The 8677-nt window shown below is 41.1% G+C and overlaps 1 protein-coding gene across 1 annotated transcript in view; it reads left to right on the top strand.

Annotated features, from left to right (window-relative positions):
* Window positions 1–2732: 2732 nt before the first annotated feature.
* PLAGL1 (PLAG1 like zinc finger 1) overlaps window positions 2733–8677 on the top strand; it is a 51008-nt gene continuing 45063 nt past the window's right edge. The window contains exon 1 of the mRNA XM_030809790.1: window positions 2733–2771. The gene's annotated coding sequence lies outside the window, so the exon portion shown is untranslated. The remainder of the gene's footprint in view (window positions 2772–8677) is intronic.

The raw sequence follows: 8677 nt of genomic DNA, 5'->3' as shown, positions 1-8677 counted from the left end.
AGTTAATAAGTAATACAGCAAGCATTTGACCTCTGATTACTTGGATTCTGAGCACAGGGTGCCTGCTCTTTGTGATGGTTCTATCTTATTGTCTCTTAATTGTTCCCATTAGATGATGACAAGATAGAGGCATCACTGAGAGATGTGACATAGTCCAATTACCTCCATGAGTTCGGAAAATCTGAAATTAATGCAAATTTGCTATGAGCAAACACATCAAAAACTGACATGTGTTATAATGAGAATTTATAATGAGAATTTTAATTGGATTAGAGCCCCACTCTTAAGACATCATTTAACCTTAATTACTTCCCTGATGGCCCTATCTCCAAATACAGTCACATTAGGGTTTGGGTTTTCAACATTTGAATTTTGAGGACACATTTGAATCTGTAACACTGGGTTTTCCAGAAATGCAAGCAGGAATAAAATGTTGGGACCGAATATGAGCTGCTCCAGTGGTCACACTGCTGTCTGTCATCATCTTTCATACATTTTTTTGCGAATAATAATAGTAGTTATAATGCCATTAGTTTCATTTCATTCCTACTTGAGATTTCAAGAGCTACTGTGAAGTAGGGCTGCCTTGTTAAATCTGTCTGCACTTCTGCAGAGTGTAAAATCAGTGTCATACGCTTTAATGGTAATACCTTGTCACATTCAGAGATGTTTAAAACTGCAATCTAGAAAATTGCTTTTAAACAGTGGAGGAAAGATGTTCATATTCTCAGATGACACAGTGTGGAACATGTGGACATCCCATGCACTGTGAGGTCTTAAAATTTACGATATATAGGAAAATTCCTCATGTTTCTGACACCTTTCTGAGATTATTAAAATAGTACAGATCCAAACCTAGTCTTTCCGACATTGTAAGTTATAAATTTCACCAGTGTATTTTAGGGAGTCCCTGGTCCATAACAATTTTGAAATCCTTCAAAACCTGGAGAGTAAAATGCTTCTTGATTAGGCCCTGATTCTACCTTCTTGTTCATCATTTTCAGAAGCACTAGCCTTGCCCCCTAGGGAGTTCTTTTCTTTTTTTTTTTTCCTTAGCCATATATGAAGTGGACATTTGAGAATTTGCCCTAGTTGGGAACTGAGCAACCCTTTCTATCCTGCATATAGAGTATTGGGGGCCAAAGGATCATTTTAAGACTTCAGCTGATAGTCTTATTCTTCTTGGCAGCACAGTGCTCTCCAAAATTTGGAAGCTTTCTTATCTGTCTCCAATCAATTCTGTGTGCTAGTAAACACAGCCCTAGAATTTTCTTTTGTCATGCATGAGTCCTGGCTCTCAGATTTGCTACATTGATTTGCATTCTCACTCCCATAGCTGTCTTTCTGGTCCTAAAGGAAGTTATCTTGGGACTGGCTAGCTTCTATTGGAAAGCTTTACTTTTAATCTGATCTATTCTCTCATCATTTTATCCACATGAAAAGATTTAATGGATTTATTATCAATTCTTGTCCTGAGACAATTTAGTTTTTTTAAAAAAAAGTTTTCCTGGGCTTACGATCTTCAAAGTCTTACCTTTAACTGTTAGTGTAGGGGTGGAGAAGAAGTTAGTTTTTGTATTTGCAAAATCTGAAATGTCTGCCGTCTCCTCATTCCCTTTCACTTCCTGGAAACCGGATAGTTATTTTCTAAGCTCAGCTCTTTCTTGAAATACTTTGTTAAATGAAGCCAATAATAACCAATACATGTGTCGTGTGTGTGTGTGTGTGTGTGTGTGTGTGTGTGTGTGTATTTTGTTTTGTTTTTTGTTTTTTGTTTTGAGATAGAGTCTAGCTCTGTCACCCAGGCTAGAGTGCAGTGGCGCAATCTTGGCTCACTGCAAACGCTGCCTCCCTGGTCCAAGCAATTCTCCTGCCCCAGCCTCCTGAGTAGTTGGGATTACAGGTGCCCACCACCACACCCAGCTAATTTTTCTATTTTTTGTAGAGACGGGGTTTCACTGTGTTGGCCAGGCTGGTCTCGAGCTCCTGACCTCATGATCCTCCCGCCTTGGCCTCCCAAAGTGCTGGGATTACAAGCATGAGACACCGCGCCTGGCCGTTTTCTGTTTTGTTTGTTTGTTTGTTTGTTTGTTTGTTTGTTTGTTTGTTTTGAGACAGAGTCTCACTCACTCTGTCACCCAGGCTGGAGTGCAGTGGCAGGATCTTGGCTCACTGCAACCTCCACCTCCCAGGTTCAAGTGATTATTCTTCCTCAACTTCCTGAGTAGCTGGGATTACAGGTGCACGCCACCACACCCAGCTAATTTTTGTGTTTTTAGTAGAGATGAGGTTTCACCATATTGGCCAGGCTGGTCTTGAACTCCTGACCTCAAGTGATCCACCTGCCTTGGCCTCCCAAGGTGCTGTGAGCCAACTTGTCCAACCATATTTCAATTGTTTTTTCTTACCTCTTCTCCTAGAGCTACAAGTAAATTTTGCAGGAGATCTGCCTCCTGAAGTAGCAGAGGCAAATGTTTTACCAGATATGTTGCCACTGTATAAAACACATCACTATCTTTCTGGCCCTTAAGATCACTTTCCTCACTACTTGCTGACCACTAAACCAAGGTCATATATTTCAGGTTTTTGCTAAAACATCCTACTTCTGGTACCAATTTCTATGTAGTCAGGATGGGCTAACATTATGTTGTGTTAACAAGCCATCCCCAAACCTCAGTGGCTTCATTCAAAAACAGTTTATTTTTTGCTTACAGTAAACATCCACTGTGGACTTGCAGAAGACTCTGCTTCACACAGAAAGACTCAAGCCTGTGAGTGTGCCACCTTTGTTATTGTACACTTTCTGGAACACTTGGCCTTCTCAGCCACTGTAGTTCAAAAAGAGATTCAATGGTTTTTCCTCAGTAATGAACTTTTTATTAAAGTCTAGAACTAATCTCATGCCCCTTCTAACTATATGGGTGTAGAGTTCAAGCCAGAATATAAATAGAAACACTTTTACCATACATCTAAATATTTATAAGTTATAAATTATGCAGACCAACTAAGTTCAAAGCTAACCAATGAAGTCCAAAATATATCTTTCCTTGACCATTTTACCTCATATTTCCTGGAAAACCGTGTTTGTTGAATGTCGACTTCTTAGAGCCTATACCTCTAGAACATGGCACTGGGGGGCAAGCTGGCTACTAGGCCCTGGGCTGTCTTCCCTTCTCTTAATGTTCTGGGATCACTCTGTCCACTATGTCCACATCTCCTGCAAACAGACACCCATTGGCCAAGCCTTGGATCTAGGGACTGCATATAACAGGGGCACAGTCTGCCCTTAAAAACAGAGATTTAGGAAAGAGCCTGTGCAGTCCCTGGTTAGCAGGCTTGAAGCTCTTTGGACAAGGAATGCCATGGTTCTGGGAACCAGGAGCATAGCCTAGGAGAGGGAGTGTAGGCCTGGGTGGGCACCTTCCCCTTAGGCCTTTGGAATCCTCACGATAAAGGAAATGGTGCAGCTAGAGAAAGGCCAGAATGGAACATGGATCCTAAGGCAGAGCTCCACTCACCTGGGTTAAGGGCAGTGCTGAGCGAGTGCAATGTCTGAATACCTAGAAAACCAGACAGGTTATGGGATAAGCACATAACTCTGTTCCACACCTCATGCTCACCAATTTGGCTTCCATGGTAGAACTAGGGAGGGAAGATCCCCTAATCACCAAAATTCAATATCATGGCCCCCCAGTGCCATGTTCTAGAGGTATAGACTCCAAGAAGTCCACATTCAAACATGGTTTTCCAGGAAATATGAGGTAAATTGGTCAAGGAAAGATATATTTTGGACTTGGTTGGTTAGCTTTGAACTTAGTTGGTCTGCATAATTTATAACTTATAAATATTTAGATATATGGTAAATTAAAATCCTCATTATAAAGTTCCATTATGATATATAAGTCAGTTTCTGAGGTGTTTCTTCATAGCAAATTTGCATCAGTTCTAGGTTTTCCAACCTCCTGGACATAATGGGACAATGTCACATCTGTCAGAGTGATGCCCCTATCTTGCCATCATCTAATGGAAACAACTAAGAAACAATGAAATGCTTATTATCTGTCTGATGTTGGGAAAGGTTTTATTCTTCCTCAGCCACAATTTTCTTATTTGTACAAAAGGGCTAAAGCCACCTATTCTCATGTGGTTGGAACAATTAAATAATTTACACCAAGTGGTCAACACAGAAAACATTCATAGGCAAAGGAAGGTCCTTTTTCTCATTTAAAAATAATGAAAAACAATGAGATATTCTAAGGAGTGTGTCTGATATATAATGCAGCGGCATGACACAAGGGAGGAAAGAGGGGTTGGGTCCCTGGAAGATGAAGTCTTTAACATCCTGAAAAGAGTGCCTTGGGGCAGCCCTGGGCTCTTGCATATCTTGAAGGGAAGGTATGTTTTCACTATCTCAACCTAGTAATCTCTCTTGAGCCTCAATGTCCTGGTTTTTAAAATGAGGATAATAAGAATTGCTTTGATGACCTTGATAAAGATCTTTTGATAGAGTGGTAGAGATAAGAGCCTGGGGAATGGGTTGGAAAGTGAGTGGGAGGTAAGGAAATGGGGATTATTTAAGTTTTCTGTTCTTTTCAGAAGTTTGTCTGAGAAAGGGTGGGAGTATAGTGGGACCTGGAGGTCAATGAAGGTTTTGTTCTTTAAAAATTGAGGAATGTCAGCCGGGCACGGTGGCTCACGCCTATAATCCCCGCACTTTGGGAGGCCAAGGCGGATGGATCCCGAGGTCAGGGGATGGAGACCGTCCTGGCCAACATGTTGAAACCCCGTCTCTAATAAAAATACAAAAATTAGCTGGGCGTGATGGCACATGCCTGTAATCCCAGCTACTTGGGAAGCTGAAGCAAGAGAATCGCTTGAACCCAGTAGGCGGAGGTTGCAGTGAGCTGAGATCATGCCACTGCACTACAGTCTGGCAACAGAGCGAGACTCCGTCTCAAAAAAAAAAAAAAAAAAATTGGGGAATATCAGAGCATAGTATGTGTCGATGACAAGTATCTTTAATAAAAAGGGAGAAGATAATGTATAAGAAATTTTGAATAGAGAGGTGGAGTTGGCCTCTGGTTCCAGGGAGGGTGCATCCTCCTGTGGATATAGGGAAGTTTCTGAGTTTAGAGATAGAAAGCAGAGATGCCCTATCCAACAGCTTTTGTTTTCTCACAGAAGCATGAAGTAGGGATGCTAACAGAGAGATGTTATGTGTAAGTATTAGGAGTGGGGAAGGCACTTAGAAGATAGTTGAGAAGGTGTGAAATGAAATGACCAAAGATTAGGGAAATGTTGCATAATTGTTGGGCAGTCTCTAGAACCCAAGTGAATTTGAGTTGGCAGAGTTAGAGTGTATGTATGTTTACCCATGGATACATATATGGAGAGAGAAAGAGATTGATTACAAAGAATTGACCCTGATGATTATGAAGGCTGAGAAATCCCACAGTCAACCGTCTGCAAGCTGGAGACTCAGGAAAGCTGGTGGTGTGATTCTGGTCCAAGGCTGAATGCCTGAGAAGCAGAGGAGCCAGGGTATAAATCCCAGTCCAAGGACAGGAGGAGACTGATGTCCCAGCTCAGGCGGGCAGGAAGAAAAGGGGGTGAATTCCTCCTCCTTCCACCTTTTTGTTCTATTCGGGCCCTCAGTGGATTGGATGATGCCAGCCCATATTTGGGAGGGTGGTATGCTCCAAACTCCACCAACACAAGTGCTGATTTCATCCACAAATACTGGCATGGACATAGCCAGAAATAATGTTTAACCTGGCACTTGTGGCACAGTCACGTTGACACAATTCACTGTCATATCACACTCTCCAGGGATGAGAACTCATCTCTGAATCCTCCCTGCATTTCTACTGTAGTAGCTTTCCATGTTATTGTTTCTGTGCGTTTTTAATGTCCCCTGGGGCACCCCCAGACACACTGTGCTGCCTATCTGGGCTTTCCAAGTTATCCCTGAGGTATGCATATTATTTGGTTAGTGCTGTGATTACAAAAGTGCATAGGTTTTGAGTGGTCTACTCTGAATTTTTCTCCTTCTGTTATTTTTGGTGTGAGATTTTGCAGACCATGAGTTATTTCAAACATACCTGACCTGTCTTCATGTCTATGTAAGGGCATTGCAATGAACTGAATGTGTGTGTCCCCCAAAAGCCATGTGTTGAAACCCTAATCCTAATTAAATGCCATTTGAAAGTGGGGCCTTAGGGAAGAAATTAGGCCATAAGGGTGGAGCCCTCAGGAATGGGATTAGTACCTTTATAAGAAGAGGACAGAGAACTAGCTGGCTTTTCTTCCTACCTTGTGAGGATAGGAGAGCCAGCAGTAGACAGTTGGAGGAGGTTCCTCACCAGAACCTGCCCATGCTGGCACCATGATCTCAGACTTCTCCCCTCCAGAACTGTGAAAAATAAATGTTGTGTCAGCCATCCAGTCTATGGCACTTTGTTATTGCAACCTGAACTGACCAAGGCAGGCATGGTCAGGTTTTAGAATTTTCAAATGCTTTCATGTAAAACAATAAAGGATATCATCTTCCTGACAGATAAATGCAATTCAAAGGAAAGTGCCCACAGTAGCCCCTGATGCCAGGTCTTGCCTTTCAGGGAAGATCTTGGTTTCCTCCTCCAGAACCTCTGATGAAGTGGAGCCAACCTGCCATTAACTCTGCTGTGACTGTGCTCATCACTGCCAAGGGCATTTATGGGATGTTCGTGCGTGGCTATTCTTTGTAAACTAAGTTACACAGATATAGTCTTTATCCTCTAAGAATTTGACAACTTAAAAACAGTGACATACACATAAATGTTATAGCTGAGGTGATACACAAACTTGAAAATTTAGTTAATCTTGTGGGATGTTCTAGAATGGTGAACCACTGAGGAACCATACAGGTCACACCGTACACCACCAGATGACTGTGTTTAGCAGCAGAGAAAGAGTGATGTTAGTTTAGGCATAATCGTTATTACTTACCAAGACTTACTAGACAAACATCACTGGGAATGGAAAAGTGTTTCTCAGTTTTTATCTTGTATGTATGGGAAAAGCTTGGCAGACAAGATAGGAAGGTTATTCTAAATAAACAATATGCTTTTAGAAAGATATGAGAAACAAGTCATGTTAAACTTAAAGGAGGCTTTGTATATGTGTTTCCCTGGGAGAAGAATTGGAGATAAATGAGGAATTCTGATTTTCCTTCGTTCTTAAAACGTTGACATCTATTTTGTCCCATGATTTAGACAGAGTTTTCAGAGAAAATTAAGGTTACTATCTGCCTTGTATTTACTCAAGAAGACCAAGACACAGTGTTTTCTTGAAATAATAATGCTTATAAAAGTCTTAACTCTTGGAGCCATTGAAAAGAGAGCTATATCCAATGTCCCCTGAGTCTGTCACGTTGGCCCAGCCGCGGACAGCTGGCTTCTTGGTGAAGGGCAAACAGGCATCGTAGGGTGGTGTCTAAAAAGGAGAGGGTTTCCTTCACCCTGATCCTTTGCTTACCCACCTTTAAGAAAATGTGAGTTTTTACTTTGGGAGGCCAAGGTGGGAGAATCTCTTGGGCCCAGGAGTTCAAGACTAGCCTGGGCAATATAGTGAGACCTTATCTCTACCAAAAAAAAAAAAAAAAAGAAAAGCCAGCTGTGGTGGCACATGCCTGTAGTCCCAGCTACTTGGGAGGCTGAGGTGGGAGGATCAATTAAGCCCCAGAGATCAAGGTTGCAGTGAACCTTGATCACATCACCACACTTCAGTCTGGGTGACAGAGACCCTGTCTCTAAATAAATAAATAAATAAATAAAATAAAAGCCTTGAGTAACTGGGGGAGATTATAAAGCTACTTAAAATCAATTAATAATGATTTCTAGAAATCTCATAAGATGTAACCATTTTAATTTAAAGGTTTTTTTCTTTTTAGCTACGTTTTAACTGAAAATGTTTTTAATATATTTCAATGTTAACGAAGTAATGAATTAACTTCCCTCCCAGAAAGTCGAGAATAATAGCATGTATCTTCCTGTGGAAGATAAACTTCAGAGCTCCATTTCCCTAGTTCCTATGTATAACTCGGTTATATGCACACCAAACCATGCTAATAATGCATTCTCCTCCCCTGGCTGCCTCTTGAACTTAGATCATCCAGGAGACGTCTGTAAAATTAGCACTGTAAAGAAAGCCTCGCCAGGGTATTTGGGGCAGCATATCAATGGCTTATTGAGTAGGCGCCTTTTAAGTACTGTTGAATGATAGGCAAAACTGTCACAGCTATGCATAAATGTGCTGTGTAGTTTCACAGAAGAGAATACTAGTCCTCAGTAATAATGCTATATTATTAAGCTAATAAACCTACAGAAAGTTTGTCACAATAAGTGTCTGTTAAATTACCATAACCTGAACATTATCTTTGGAGTTTTAAATGTCTCTATTGGCTGAAGAGCCTAATTTTGAAGCTTTTATCTGTTCAAAAATTTCAGTTCTCCCATCATCATCTCTGCTCAATTGAATATGTCTTTTTCAAGAGTAATCTTGACTATGTATAAACTGCTGCCTGTCAATCCCCAACGAATGTTAAGACTATCTGTTCAAGGCTGGTGAACAGTTTGTTGCTATAATATAAAATCTTTTCTGCATGTCCCAACCTTTGTTTTTGGCAATTTCCTAGGAT

Source organism: Nomascus leucogenys, chromosome 3 (genome assembly GCF_006542625.1).
Source record: "Nomascus leucogenys isolate Asia chromosome 3, Asia_NLE_v1, whole genome shotgun sequence".
Classification (NCBI taxonomy): Eukaryota; Metazoa; Chordata; class Mammalia; order Primates; family Hylobatidae; genus Nomascus; species Nomascus leucogenys.
The sequence above is the reverse complement of the archived record's forward strand: the minus strand, read 5'-3'. Positions and strand labels throughout refer to the sequence as shown.